Source organism: Sus scrofa, chromosome 9 (genome assembly GCF_000003025.6).
Source record: "Sus scrofa isolate TJ Tabasco breed Duroc chromosome 9, Sscrofa11.1, whole genome shotgun sequence".
NCBI classification, from domain to species: Eukaryota; Metazoa; Chordata; class Mammalia; order Artiodactyla; family Suidae; genus Sus; species Sus scrofa.
In genome coordinates, this window is record NC_010451.4 from 13,776,082 (window position 1) to 13,791,398 (window position 15,317).

General features: G+C 47.4%; 1 protein-coding gene and 1 non-coding gene across 2 annotated transcripts in view; both read right to left on the reverse strand.

The window, feature by feature from the left end:
- Positions 1–15,317, reverse strand: part of TENM4 (teneurin transmembrane protein 4) — a 786,343-nt gene that overhangs the window by 735,467 nt on the left and 35,559 nt on the right.
- Positions 4,090–4,169, reverse strand: MIR708 (microRNA 708). The gene has a single exon (NR_038566.1). It is a non-coding gene; the product is annotated as a microRNA 708 (primary transcript).

Below are 15,317 nucleotides of genomic sequence, written 5' to 3' on the forward strand. Positions count from 1 at the left end.
TCTGAAATGTGGCCCCAGGTTGCTGCAAGCTCTATGCTTTTCTCTCTTTCCCCCACCCATGTATCCTTCAGCCTAGGACTTTCCCAACCCTCACCTAGAGCCAGGAGGGTCCAAAATACAATTCAATATGCAAAGCTTCATTTGCAGAAGCAGCAATGAATTTTCAGAAGCAGAGGACAAGCTAGAGGGGGGCGGGGGCTGTCTCAACTGGGTGGAGAGTTAATTTAGTTGCTTTCAAAAGTCAGCAATACACGCCCAGCCCTACCTCCCAGAGCCCTGAAAGAGACATGAACTTGAGGCCACCGCCGTACTTGCAATCTGCATGATCCTGTGATCCTGCTCAGAACATCTAATCTCCTTGTAATTTTGTTCTTACATCCATATCAGGGAAATATGAATAGCCTCGACTACTGCTCACCGACACAGCTGCTCAGGGTGTGAGTGGGGAGAGGGGGTATAAACACTTGGTCAGCCGTAAATCACAGTGCAAAAGTGAGGGCTTTCTTTCATGCCTACCTGGGTAACAGCACCCAGTCCCGTGGACCCAATGAGACCTAACCATCAGTAGAGCACACTCAGGGCCAATGGCAGAGTTTATTCTGCTATATTCAAAGTCATATTAGAGTGCCTGGCTCTGTGATGGGAGACCAAAGGCAGACAGGGAACAAAGTCAGGGCCATGATGTGCTGGTTCTAGGACTGAAATGGGGGCCCAAGGGGGAGGCTGGAAGAGTGGACTCAGGATGGACAGGGCAGGAGCTGCTGGTGGAAGGGTATTGGAACTTGACAGGTAAGTAGGATTTGGCCCTGCAGACATGGAAAAGGCGTTCCAAGCAGAGGGAACAGTGTGGCCAAGGCACAGAGGTATGAGCAGGACAGCATGCAGAGGGAAGCGTGGTCATGAGCCTCACTGGTGCCAGGTGGCAGCAAGCCTGGCAGACAGCATTTATTCATCAGTGAAACATCATTGCAACTGTCCCGCGTGACTTTTCACAGCCAGATGCTGGGAGACAGCCCCGAATCTCCCTGACCCAAAGGATTGGCAGCATTTCTTTGGCCATTTGTTGCTCTGATTTGCTAGCAATTTTCTAAAATCAAACCAATCCACTGGGCATATGGGTCCCCACTGTTTTAGTAAGTAGAAATCTAACAGTTCCATTTCCTCCCTGGGGAATGAGAAAACACTGAAATAAGTAGCTGTTTCCCACATTTACATGGTTCCTTTCTTCTTGCTTGAAATGACTTATGGTCAAGGATTAATCTGTTAGGTGGGCAGAGAAAAATTACAACCTCTGTCACTGTCTAAGGAAGAGGTAACACAGGGTGGGAGGGTAACGCAGGGTGGGAGGGTAATAGTTCTGCTTGGTCAGAAAAATTAAAGACTTGGATTCTTTGGAATTTGAGATGAGAACTTAAAGCCATAAGGGAACTGGGATGAGATCTGGTCTAACATACAAGTGCAAGACTCTCTTATAAAACAGCCTGGCCAACCAGCAGGCACTGAGCTTTGGCTTGATTCACTTTTGTTTACTAATTTGATGCGCCGATGGATCTTCACTTCCGATGGAAGCACAAACACTGCACATCACAAAATGAGGGAAAAGGGAAACAGGGCAGGGGGCAATGGGGATTTGGGGAAAGAGGCTTAGAATCAAATTTAGCTCCTCTATTTCCATAGATGAGGCTACGACGATTTTAGGCAAGACACTGAAACTCTCTGAGTCTCCTCCTCTGTAGAGAGTGGGTTATAACACCTTCCTGGCTGGGGTTGCTGTGAGGATTGAGTGGACCAGCGCATATAAAGTGTCCAGTAGAGATACCTGGCACACAGCCGGCACTCAATAAATGGTAATTATTATTATCTCATTAGCCCAAACTCCCAACCAAGGCAGAAATCCTTCTTCAAACAACTCTGACACACTAAGGAGCTTTCAGGTCTCTACTTGAATAAATATTTGTTGATCGATTTGGTGATCGGTTGGTTCTAAGCAGCCAGGGTCATACACACCCTACCCTTACTTAATCCTCTAGGTTCTCAGAAATGTTTTAGCAACAAGGCCACATCCATCTCCACTGGGTGGTACCGAAGGGAGAAACCGTTCCCAGCATGGGGCCTGGCTCTGGTCACTACAGCTCTTCTCCAATCCAAGGAGTTCAACGCTTTCTTCATCTTTTTTTTTATGGCCACACACACGGCACACGGAAGTTTCCAGGCCAAGGATTAAATCCAAGCTGCAGCTGCTACCTATGCCACAGCTGCTGCAACCCCGGATCCTTTAACCTACTTGAGCCGGGGCTTGAACCCACACCTCTGCAGCAACCTGAGACTCTACAGTCAGATCCTTAACACACTGCGCCACAGTGGGAACTCCCACCATTTATTTTTCAAATGTGCAGACTCCTTGTAGAGAACTTCCCAGAAAGCTGCATATACATGGAACCAGCTGCCTACAAGCTCGGTGGTGTCTCAGACCCCATGAAGGACTTTCAGGCTAAGCAGGACTATTCTGGAACCTCACCAAACAAGGTGAAGACACTACTGCTGATTCACCAAACATTCCTCTCATCCTCTCTGCCCAGCACTTCCCCAGTAAACTCAGAAGTAGTGCTGGATTCAAGCTCTGTCATCAGTGGACCACAGTCCAAATTCCAGCGTCCCCATGTAGTTTGTCATTAAGCCTCAGTTTCCTCATCTACAAAATTGGGAACAATAATGGTACCTACTGCGCAGGGCTGTTTTGAGGGGTGAGGGGGATCATGCATGTTGATGCTTAGCACAGTGTCTGGCACAGAGTAAACACACAATAGGAGTTAGCTATTGTTCTTTCCTAGTACATCTGTCCCCTTGTCCTCGCCCTGCTACCTTAGATACTACAGTCTGCCATTGTTCCACTGAAAGGGATCCTCAAGAACACACATTAGCTCCAGAAGGACTCAGGACAGCCTTGAGTGTCATGCCTGAGGTTTCAGGCAGGGGGCGCTCTGCCCAAGTCAGCCTGGAGACAGCACCTAACAGGTGCCGGACTCGGCCCCACAGGAGCTCAGAATGGCATGTTTATGGTCTTTGATTAATAAATGCATTTGATTTTAAAAATGCATCGGTTCAGTAGATTAAAAATATATAAATAGTCTTGGAAAAGGAAAAAACTAAATGGGATCTATGGAGATTTAAAAAAAAATTGAGCATCCCAATATCTTTTCCGATGTATTCTCTGAATTCCTTTCCTCCCTCTCTTCCTTCCTTCCAAAACATGCACACATACTGAGTGGTTACCTGTGTCAGCCTTGTGCTAGGCACTGGGAATACAAGACAAATAAGCCCTGCTTTCTGCCCTCAAGGAGCTCACAATCTAGGTGGGGAGCAGACAGAAAGTGAACACAAGGGGGCAGGTCCCCCAACAGGATCAGTACAGGTTCTGAGGATGCTGAGGCAGAGCCTCAGACTCCAGGTGGACACAGAGGAACAAGGGTGTCTCCCAAGGAGGGGACATGCAAACTGAGACCTTTGAACCACTTCATTAGATGTTTTGGCTGGTTATAAAATATGCATATATATTTTATAAAACATATATGTAGTATATATTTATTGCAAGAGACTTAGGGAGCACCGCAGTGCCAGACAAAGAAAACATCAACCATTTCTCACCACAGGAAGCAACCACGGATACATCCGTGAACATTTCTCCATCTTTCATGTATGCAGTGAACATCAATGAGCTCATGATGTCTAAACAATTTGATAGGCTCTCCTTTTCACTTAACATCGAAACATAAACTTTTTTTTCCATCAAGCTCCATCCAGAAGCAGGACCTTTGGATCTCTGATTTGGGGGACAGAACCCCGGATCCCCAGGAGCCCAGGCTGGCCCCGAGGAGAGAAGACAAGCTGGGTTTCCGCGAGCAGGTTGAGTCAGCCGAGCATCCTGAGTCCCACAACTGCGGATGGCTGGAGAGCACGGCGTGGCCCTCAGGAGACAGTCCAGGCCCAGAGGGTCCTCGGCACACAGGTGGTGGTTGACGCCATGGGATGGATGAGGTCCCTCAGGGAGGGTGTGCAGGGTGAGAAGAGAGATGACTTAGGGTAAGGTCCCTGCCCTCTAGAAGCTCACAGTCTAGTTGCGTTCATGTGCAAGTCATTCACCCCCAGCTAGATTGTAAGCTCCTTGAGGGCAGTTACCACATCACACACAGCCGTCCCTCGCCAACCATGGGGGTTGGGTTTCTGAAAACCCCTGGGGAGGAGAAGTCAGGCTTGAGGAATTTAGGACCTTACTGGGGAAAAAACAGGGTTAGGGGAATGAAGGCACGCGTGAACGTATGAAATCATTCCATTATTTACATTGACAGCGAGAGAAGCAACAAGCACAGCGTATTCAAAACATCAAGGATCAGAGACACTTCAATGATCAACGCGCTCTTACATTAACAGCACAGGCTTTACAATTTGTTTTCATTTGCCATCCATCCCTTGTTTCAATGTGATTAGAGCTGGTGTACAATGTTCTGCCAATTTCTGCTGTACAGCAAAGGGACTCGGTTAGACATATATATACACATTCTTGGCCTCACCTTAGCCTCCATCCTCGTCCATCACAAGTGATTTGGATGCAGGGGGAACTAGAGACTCTCATCCTGAGTGAAGTAAGTCAGAAAGAGAAAGACACCACATGGCATCACTTATATGTGGAGTCTCAGATGTGGCACAAATGTCTATCTACAAAACAGAAACAAACCATCCATCCCTTTAACTGAGCTCTCCCCTTCACACGCGTAACAATAGGCATGTACATCCATCTTTTCACTGCTAGAAAAAAAAAATACACTTGCTAAGAGACACCTTCTTTCTTCGCATGTTTCCCCAGGCCACAGTTCAATGCCTTCCGGTGGGGGGGGGTGGTTTATGGCTCTGAACTACTGATTCCCACCTCGGGGTCCCCCACCCCTGCAAGCACATGCTCACATCTTCACAGGCAAGGGTGGGTTTCTGGTGTCTCATGGACCCACTCGCACTCTTCCCTCTCCCCTGCTTCTGCAAACACCTCCTGTCTGCCATGCACTTGCCTATTTCTCTCTTCCAAACCTCTGCTCAGATTTCACCGCCCCCATGGGAATGACCTCAGAGTCTCCGTGGCTCCCGAAAGAACATGCAAATGTGACGTTTTGAGCAGTCCAGCTGGGTGTCTTTCTCCCGTAGAGCCTAGCACATCGTGTACTCACTAGCTCCCAGTAGGTGCTGGGAGGATTCTGGCTGAACGGAGCCATCTCCCAAGCCAAAGGAAAAGATGTGGATTTTATTTCTCGTTGCGCTCACTGCTCCAGATGAATATTAAACCTTGCACACAGCATAAATATTGAGATATTTGTAGGCACATTTAATTTTCCCTTCTGACAGGTCATGATGACAAGAAGGAACTAATAGATGCAATCTATCTGCATTCACGAAGGCAATTTTGAGTTCCACATGACATGCTGTCAATAGACTCAAAAGATATGGCCCTTCAGTGAAGGAATTCTCCATCTTTTCCAGCTCAGAGGCCACTTGGTTAAAAAGCCAAAGACCTACTAACCTGCGATTCCCCCGTGCATGTTCACAGCACAAAAAGTAACCATCACCTGAGGACAGAGGAGAATGAGCTCTATTTTGATGAGTATCAACCAAACAATATCTTTTAAACAAAATGATCATCGGTTACAGTTACACAGCACTTGACAGTTTACACAATGCTTTCATAGACATTTTTTTTAAATCTCATTTTTTTCTTCCCAGCTCCTCTGTGAGGTGGTCAGAGAAAGCATAAATATCTCCATTTTGCAGATGAAGAAACTGAGGCTTGTTCTAAAGAAAAGGGTCAAAGGGGGAGCAATTCACTAATTCAGTGTGAGCCCCCACCCCATGCTGTTACCCGCTGGGTTACATATAAAAAAATAAAACGCATATCCTGTCACTGCCAGTGCCCAAGACAAAGCCTTCCCCTCCCACCCCCCTCACCCACACCTGTCTTCTGCTACGCTGGCCATGAACTCATCGGTCTGGCCCATGAAGACATTTGAGCCCATGACCTACAAGGAAAGGTAATGAACAGAGGTTCAGTTCCACAAGGTCACATGTGCCAGAACTTGCATTTGGGCCTTCATAGACATGACCTCATTTTATCCCCACAACAGCCCCGCAAAGGAGGCTCTGCGATGCCCATCTTGCTCCTGCCGCCTTCCTTTTCCATCCTTCCCCACAGGTTCGGGATGGGGAAGTAGCAGGACTAAAAGATAAACCCTGGCCATTTGATTCTGAATTCTCAGGTAATCTTTCTAACATACTCCTCTGTCTCCAAGGAAGCAAAGTAAAGCTAGGATGGTGATGGATCCTTGGGAGCCTCTCACAGCCCTTATCGCATTTAATCCTGCACCAAAAAAGCTCAGCATGATCACACTTTTAGAGACGCAGAGACTGAGACCCAGGGAGTGCATTTGCTTAACCAAGATCACATGCACAGAGAACTGCAGAGCCAGGATTTGAACCCGGGTTTGGTTCTAGGACAGCAGGGCAGCTCCACGGAAGGGCCTTACCAGCCAGCAAGCCAGGATGCTCCAGGCCCATCTCCCAGCTCCACACCAGCAAGGCTCACAAGGGCCTGACCCTGGGAGGAAGTGGCCGCCCCATGGCCAGGCCTCCACAAAGGGCCCCCACGGGGGCTAAATCACCTGACAATAGGATGAAGCCCCCAAAGCCCCAAATCTTTTAGGGGGAAAAAAAAATCTGTATTTTATATGAATGCACTGGGGCATTTTGATTTCAAGGAAGTGGGGGTTGAGTGCATTCCTTCATTTCACAGGGGGTCCTGAACCAACCGGCAAAGGGGAAAGATCGAAGAGCACCAACCAAGAGAACACAAGGTGCAAGCCGGACACCCAGTGCCAGTGCTGAAGAAAATGACAAGCAAAGCTGCAGAAACAGAAAGCAGGCTGGTGGTTGCCAGGGGCTAGGAAGGGGAGATGGGGAGTGACTGCTAGTGGATGCAGGGTTTCCTTTTGGGTGACGACCTCTTGGAACTAGACAGAGGTGATGCGTGCACAACACTGTGAATGTACTAGGTGCCACTGAACGGTACACTTTAGGAGGTTAATGGTGAATTTTGTGTTCTGTGAATTTTACCTCGATTTTTAAAAAGGGGAGGAGCAAAAGTCAAGTTGCATGTGTCGAGCAGGGTCTGTACATAGATGATGCCTCCTAAGTGTCTGTTAGCTGCAGCTGGTCCTCTTGCGATGGAAGCTCTGGATATGGAAACAGAGGATGCTCAGCACCGGAGTAGGGTGCATACACGTGTGCACAAGTTCACTTAGTAAGTGTGTGTGCATGTGTTTATACAGAGGGCAGAGGGGATGGCAGCAGAATTAAATTTTGATAGCTTGATTCTTTAGTTTTACAGCCTGTTACACCTTCCAAACTGGCCAGCAGTAATAATAACAACGGGAGCAAGGACAATGATAACGTCATGGTATGATTATTATTAAATAAGGGCAGGCACTACTGACTAAGAGAGCGCTGGGAGCCAGGCATCCTGAGCATCATTGTATTTAATGATCACAACAGCCCAGGAAAAAGGGACGCTTTCCTCTTTGCAGGTTGAGGAAACTGACACTCACAAGGTTAAGGTTTGTCTAAGGTCACACCTTAATAATGACAGAGCCGGGATTTTAATCACGTCCTTTGACTGATGTCTGCGATTGGAGGAAGGACAGAGAGTTATATTTAATGTTTCTAATTGTGGACATAGCCTTAAAATACACGAAAGCATTTTGAAAAGACACATAATCGCATGAGCCAGAAATAACCACTATTAGCACTGTGATGTGTTCATTTCTAATTGTTTCTATATTTTCTATAGTTAAAACAAAGCGATGGATGCAATTCCATATTTTGGGTTCTTCCCTTTACATTGCACTATTAACATTTTCTCACAAGTCCCCATACATCTAATTTTGAACAGCTATAGATATTCTGTCCCAGGGATGACATCACTAACTTTTATCTTCATATTGACCAGATGAGAGTGTTCCAGTCCTTTGTGCATATAATTAATGTTGTGGTGAACATTTTCGTCCATCCACTTTCTCTGCGTTTCTCCTTTTTTCCTACGGACGTTTGTATTCTTGACGTACACTGAATCTTAATGTCCTCATTGGGAACCCTGCCTGGCAAGAGCCTACACGTGCAAGCCTCTGGCTCCACCCCAGAGCTAGGACCCTAATCTCCAGAGTCAGATGGGGGGCTTGGTCCTCCCCTTCTGAAGGTGCCAGGACTGCTGCTCCCTAGCGCCCCCTCCTGGCCTGACGGCACATCCCAGATATGCGGTCTTGACCAGAAGGAAGATTTCTTCTATTTGCTGTACTGACTTCTGACCGGTAGGACCTGAGACCTATGCGCCTTCATCCAGTTTCCAACCTTTTTCATTTTCATGATTTCTACCACTCTTTCAAGCCACCTGCACTCTTCTTAACCTAATTTTTTAACTCCAATTACTTTCTGTATCTTGAATCCATTTATTAAAAAAAAAAGGAAAATATATCTCGTTACAGCAAGTTAAAAAAATATCATCTTGTCATGTACAGAAGATAAAACTTAAAATAAGCATGGCAAGTACAAAACCAGGTAAAGACTGCTGCCTCCTTATCTAGACTCAGATCTGTGTTAAAATAGGAGATTAGCAAGCATCATCTGAGGTATTAAACACCTACCGCCCCACAATCAGGCTCTCTCTTCAACTCAATGGCAAAGATTGAACAGGAATTGAAACAGAACATTCTCACCATGTGATTCAATGTTATTCAACACTCTGCTGAGGTTACACACCTACAGCCGTCTGGTACCAGTCCCCCAGTGGAAAAACTGATCTGGCCCAACCTTCTCCACTTACACACCAGATAAAAGATGCTGAGAGTTCAATGACAAACCTTTGTCACATCCAAGCCAAGCTGGCAGGAAAGCAGAACCAAGAATCCAGGTCCCCTGGCTCCTAAGTTTTATTTGATCACTCTTTGATAATTTCATTTTAAAAAATGTTAGGCAGCCGCGTATACGGGGAGAGAAATATATTTTTACTTTGATCTTTGCTTGTAAGATCTCAAAGCATGTTATGGTAGAAGAGATTAAAGATATAAGCATTTCTTTTTAAAAATTCAGTCAACAAGAATGATTGACCATTTATTTCCCAGCCAGATTTAACCCTGTGTAGTACTGGACTTACAAGAGAGAAGAGGGCTTAGTTTCCAGCCCCCACTGTACTGACAGTGCGAGGGGCAATGTGTGGACTTAGAAATAGCCTCTGTGGATCAATCATTCATTGAATTTATTACTCGACAAACATGGATGAGCACCTACTATGTGTCAAATTTCCATAAATAATTTTTAATGGGAACACCGACGTTCTCTCTCAGTTACTTTGATAACTATACTCATTGCTAGGATTCAAACATAAGAATGGCAAGGTTTAAAAATATCCCTCAAGTTCGTCACAGAAAACTATTTTATCAAACCTATGCTGACCTTTTAAATGAAGGATACAGTTTTAAAAGCATTACCCAGTTTAGCTATTATTACTAATGACAGCTACCATAAGCAAGCCAACCGTACAATTATGAACAATCAGCTAATATTTATTGGATCCTTATGATACCCTTGGCATTATGCTCAACCCTTTTGCAGACACTGACTCATTTAATCCTCACAAGAATCCTGGAAAGGATTATTATTATCTGTAATATACAGACTTGGAAGCTGAGGATTATAGAGGTTAAATAAGTTTCCCCAAGTCACACAGTTAATCAGTAGTGAAACCTAGATACACATCCAGATAGCGGGCTGAAAGTTTCAACCTTTCCAAATTCAAAAGGCATACTTTCTAAAGGGAAAATAAACGCTGGGATTTTCTGCACTTTAATGATACTCCCAAAGAGGAAGGGGAAATTTCAAAGCTCCTTCAAAGTTGAATCTCTAGTTTAAGCATTCATTAGCCGTTAACACATGGGCAATGATGGTGCTTCTCAAACTTTGGAGAGCACCAGAACCATCTGGAGGGCTTGGTAAAACATGGGGTGCTAGACACCCCCCAGAGTATCCCATTCAGAAGGTCCGGGGCCGGGGGGGTGGGTGCTGAGGATGTGGGTTTTCGGTGATGCTGATACCGCTGGTCTGGAGACTACACATTCAGACCACTTGGTCTGGGGACCATAGCTTTAGAATTAGATAGACTTGGGTCTTGATCTCGACTTTTCCTCTTGCTTTAGGTGTAACCTTGGGCATGTACAGAGGTTGAGTTCTTCCTCTTCTAAAGGGGAACATCCCTATTGGATAAGGTCATAGTAAGGATTACATTAAATGCAATTAGGCATATCATCTGCCAAGTACATGGCATAGAGTGGGTATCCAATCCACTGGCTCTATTAATATCATTGATAAATGATTCTCAAGAGAGAATGCATACTCACTTCTCCACTAAAAGCCCCCCCCCCCATAAAGAGAAAGGAACAGAACTGCCCTTGGGGGCTATTTGGTGTATTTCATCCCAAATCATCACCTTTGTATCCTCTATGCATGATGTTAGAGAATGGAAGCCGATAAAAAAGGAAGATGCATGTGGTGGGAAAGCCGTCAAAGTCAAATGCCAGTGGGTTAAGAGGGGCAGCACTTGCCCAGTCATGCAGAAGAACCCATAGATGGCTTGTAGGCAAAATCAGAGGGGCTTGAAGGCATCTGGGATTTTTCTGGAGCTTACTGTAGATGTAATAAGTATAAAATCACAATATAACTGCATGGGCTTAGCAAAGCACTTTGCTGTCGAGTAGAATAAACAGAAAGTATGAAGAAGTCCTTTTATCTTCTTCTGCCTGATTTATACACTGTTATCTGTGAGGGATATTTCGTGTATGTGTACGTACATGTGTGTGTGTGTGTTGTTTGCTGTTGATTTTAAAATAAGCCACAGAGACAAATCTGGCAGTGAGCTTCTCTTGCAGAAAGAATAGAATATGTTAAAGGCTGGAAACTGGGCTTGGAGCTAAATATAGCCTAGTGGTAGAGGTACAGCAGAGGGCGAGCTGGGGCACCTTTTCAAGCTCTTGGAGAGTATTTGAAACATTTAAAGGTAGATCTTGGCACAACTGCGGGGGACTTAAATCATCCGATGAGGGATGTCTTCCTAAGGTCATTTGTAAGTTCTTTGGCTAAAATAAGAGTGAGGCATATTGTGGGCCCCAGGGAGAGGCGCCGAAGAGGGATGGAGTCTGTAACACCCCAGCTTTGCCTGTGATGTACCTGCACCTGCAGGGCCCTGGCTGAGGAGCTTTCACCCCTGGAACTGCAGGCTCCCACAAAGGAGAGTGGCAGGACGATCCCCTAGGAGCCATCTGCTTTCCCTGGTCCCTTATTCAGGCCTCGGCTCCCACGCCGGCTCTCTGACCACCACCTCATCCACAGCAGACACCACGGATCTCCTCCACGAGGTCTCCAGCCCACATGGTAGCCCACCTCATGTCTCTGCTGGGAACTCTCTGGCAGTGGACACCCACGCATGGGGCAGGGTGGAAGCACCAGAAGTTAGCGTTCCCAGCAGCAATCCACAACCAAGGAGGAGCATAGGTGGTCGATGGATGCCCTGCCCCCAATGGAATGTCTCTTTGGCCGGTGAGCCACTGAGCTCAGAGGGCCCTTGAAGGACTGAGCCCACTGCCCACGTGGTGCTTCAATCCCTAACGCACCTGCTCTGAGCTTTCCTCCCCTCCTGGCGTCCCTTCCCCACTCCCTCATCAAGCATCCTGTAATCACCGCACAAATAAACTCCTTTCTTTCACGTCTGCTTTGTGGGGAACCCATGCACTGGGAACAAAGACATTATCTCAGGCCCCTTGTCCTCCAGTCTCTATCACACCATCCTGTAGCATTTCCTTTCTGCCCATGCTCTGGAATGACACACTTTTTCTTCGTACTTCTGCACAAAGGCAGAGCCTGGGTCTGCTCCACCTCCACCATGTGGAACTGTGCCCAGCTGGTGCCCAGCAAACCTGAATTGGCTAAAAGAGTAGTATTTGCCACTTGGAAGTAGCTTCCTCCTAGAACCATTTATGTAAATAGGAATTACACTCTTATGCCCAAATCAACTCCCTTTCTTTGCCTAAACATCTCCCTGTCCTAAGACACATCTGCGCACAAGCAGAGAGGCTCAGAAAGAGTTTTGGAATTAAGAAGGCTGTGTGACTTTGGGCAAATTACTCGCCTTCTCTGATCTTCCTGAAGACCATCTCAAAAACTAGGAATAGTATTGTCTGCCTGATGGGTTTACAGGGATGTCTAAGAGCTTAGAGATGTGCTGGTACTCGTCAGGCACTTAAGAAGTATGAGTTCCCTTCATTCCCCGCTTCTTCGTCTTTTCTTCCCTCAACCTCCATAAAAAGTCCTCCATTCTATAGAGAGGAGATTCCCTGAGCCTCTCTTTCCATGTCTGGGCTGCCTCTGTCCCCAACCCGCTTGCTGATCACCCCTGCCCCTGTATAGACTCACACACGCGCAGGCACACACACACACACACACACACACACACACATGGATGGGGTGACTGAGGGACACAGACGGTACCCACATTCTGAATTGCCTTCTACCTCCTGCCTCCATTTAGCAAGCCCTTCTAGGCAGGTCCTGACCCTTCCATACAGGCTACTTGTCCATTGCACAGAGACGGAGGGTGAGGCTCAGAGAGGGTAGGTGATGGCTCAAAGCCTCCACGCTTGGAGAACACACAGTCTGCCGACTCCTCTCCAGACCACACTACTTTCCTTAGACTCCCAGCAGACTCCAGGGACTGCATGCCTGTGCCTGAGTAACGCCCCATGTACCTGCTGAGGTTTGCAGCAGTATGGACCCCTGTGCCACGTGCTCCTCTTCTTGCTTTTGGTCAATGAGAATTGATGCAGTGCCCTGGGTACTGTGCTGGGCAAGCCCACTGAGGTGGGTATTATGAGCCCTCTTTGACATTTAAGGAAACTGAGACTCGGAGGGGGTAAGTAATTTGCTCTCCATCACAGAGTGAAACATCAGTGGAACGAAGAATCACGGTGTGTCTGACCCAGAGCCTAAGCTGTGCTTAGCGGATGCGGACCTGGTCCTTCCTGGGTCTGCTTCCAGAAGCCTTCCTCTCTCTGCTCCCTGGCTCTTCGTTACTGCTCGCCCAGTGCTTTTCTGTCAGCCCCACTCCCACTCTGTTTTCCTTTTCACAAAAGGCAGGCAGGAAGGGCATCCTCTACATTGCAAGCTCCCTGAGGCTTTCTTCATCTCATCTCCAGGCACTCTGACAAATTCGGGAAAGATTTGTCCCACTGAAGTAATCAAAGCCTCAACAGGAGTCAATTGGAAGATGTTTTAGCTTCCTTCCAACTCTGGAAGGCGACTCCCTGACGGTCCTATTTCAGCTTTGTCAACACGTCCGACACAGGCCCTTGTAGCCACTCAAACCACTGAGCAGAGTTATTCAACACCTACAGAGGCTCCTCTTTAAGAGGGAATCCCATGACCCTGGGAGCCGGCACCCCCAGGACTCCAGCTTTGCGGGGGAGCCCAGAGGAGCAGCATCGGTGTTTGTCTCTGTCATGTCACAGGAGAACGCCACTGCTCTGCTGCTCAGCCTTCCTGCCAGGGGACGAGGCCCTGTGATCAGGTGGGGTCATGAAGAGGAAGGGGCAGGCTGGCACAGCCCCCACGACCACCCTGGAGCTCTCCTGAACACTGAGAGGATACAGCTTTCCTGATTCTATTAGCCACTAAGCTGGCCAGTCAAGTCCAAGGACATCCTGAAGAAGCAGTCACGCTCACGGAAATCCTGCCCTGAGGATGCCCAACAGGGGGTGAGGCGTCAGGCCCAGGACTGGCAGAGACGTCTGACTCCTTCAAGATGGCCAAGCTGAGTGACAGGCCCTCAGCTGTCTGGTCCCCCAGGATAGCCTTAAGGCCATCCCTGGTAAGCATCTTGGGGCTACCACAGTGATTCTCCCAATCCTGGAACACCTGACCCCACTCAACCTACAGTGAGGTGGCTGAGAGGGGAGTCTGGAGCCAGATTATCTGGGGTCAAGTCCTGGCTCCACTGCCTATGTGACCTGGGACAAGTCACCTAACATTTCCATGCTTCGCTTTTCTCTAAGATAAAGTAGGAAAAACAACAGTGCCCACCTCATAGGGTTTTAAGAAACTTAAATGAGTTATGTATAAAGCACTTCAAGCAAGGCCATTGCATAAGCACTTTATAAGTATTTATCAAATACATAAATACTCATCCCACCTCCCTACAACTTCTTAGTACTAGGCTCTCAGAAAACATACCTAATTATTTTGCTTTCATACATGCATCTCTCTACTCACTCATTCTTCTTTGATGCTCTCCCACAGCATCCTGCCTGGTCACAGCAGGTGTCCCTCTGTATCACTGAGGTCTGTCTATTCCACGAGCATCTTCACTGTACCACAGCCACGCACTGTATCGGCTCTAAGAATGCGATGGTCGGTCCAGAAGGTGGGGGGGACACGGGTCAGGGTCACTACATAAGGAAGACAAGGGTACCAGTGCTAGAGGCACCAGCCGTGGACACCTGGGCGAGGTATCAGTTATACTGTATCTTCGTGATGGTGTCATAATTAAGAGGCACCGACAGCCAAAAGGAATCTCTAGATGACCACAGGACATGTTCATTCCCAAAAGGGATAAAAGGAGAAGCAGAAAAAGAAGTCAGAGGGAAAACACACATTTCAGATCCCTCTTGTTCCCCATCTGCTCCTATTTCACACCATGTTTCCAAACCTCCTGGCCGCGGTTCCCAGTTCCCGAGGCTGGCCGCCACCAGCTCCCACTTGAGACTGTGTACAAAGTCCTGTGACAACTCCCAGTCTCCCGAGCAATTGGCCATGGATTCAGGTCACTCTGGGTGCAGCTGCCTTGGAATCCAGCCTTTCTGGCAAGCAGCTAGCCCACTCTGCCTTTCCCGCCTCACCCCACCTAGATGCCCACCCCACCTAGAGATTCCAGATCCTCCCACTGATTGGGCAGCAGACAGCAGAGGGAAAGCGCAAGCGTTCCCATGAGAACTCCAAGGCCAGCCCCTAACAGCTGCCTCGGCTGGAGAGGTCTTTTTCACTCTAATTTGGAGATGATTCTAGCTCATGAAGACCGCTTATTAAAAATGTTGGTTCAACATACCAGCCAAACATAATGCATACATTTTAGCTGGATCCTAGCTGAGGAGGAAAAACAAAAACAAAAACACATGAACAGATCTTTTGGA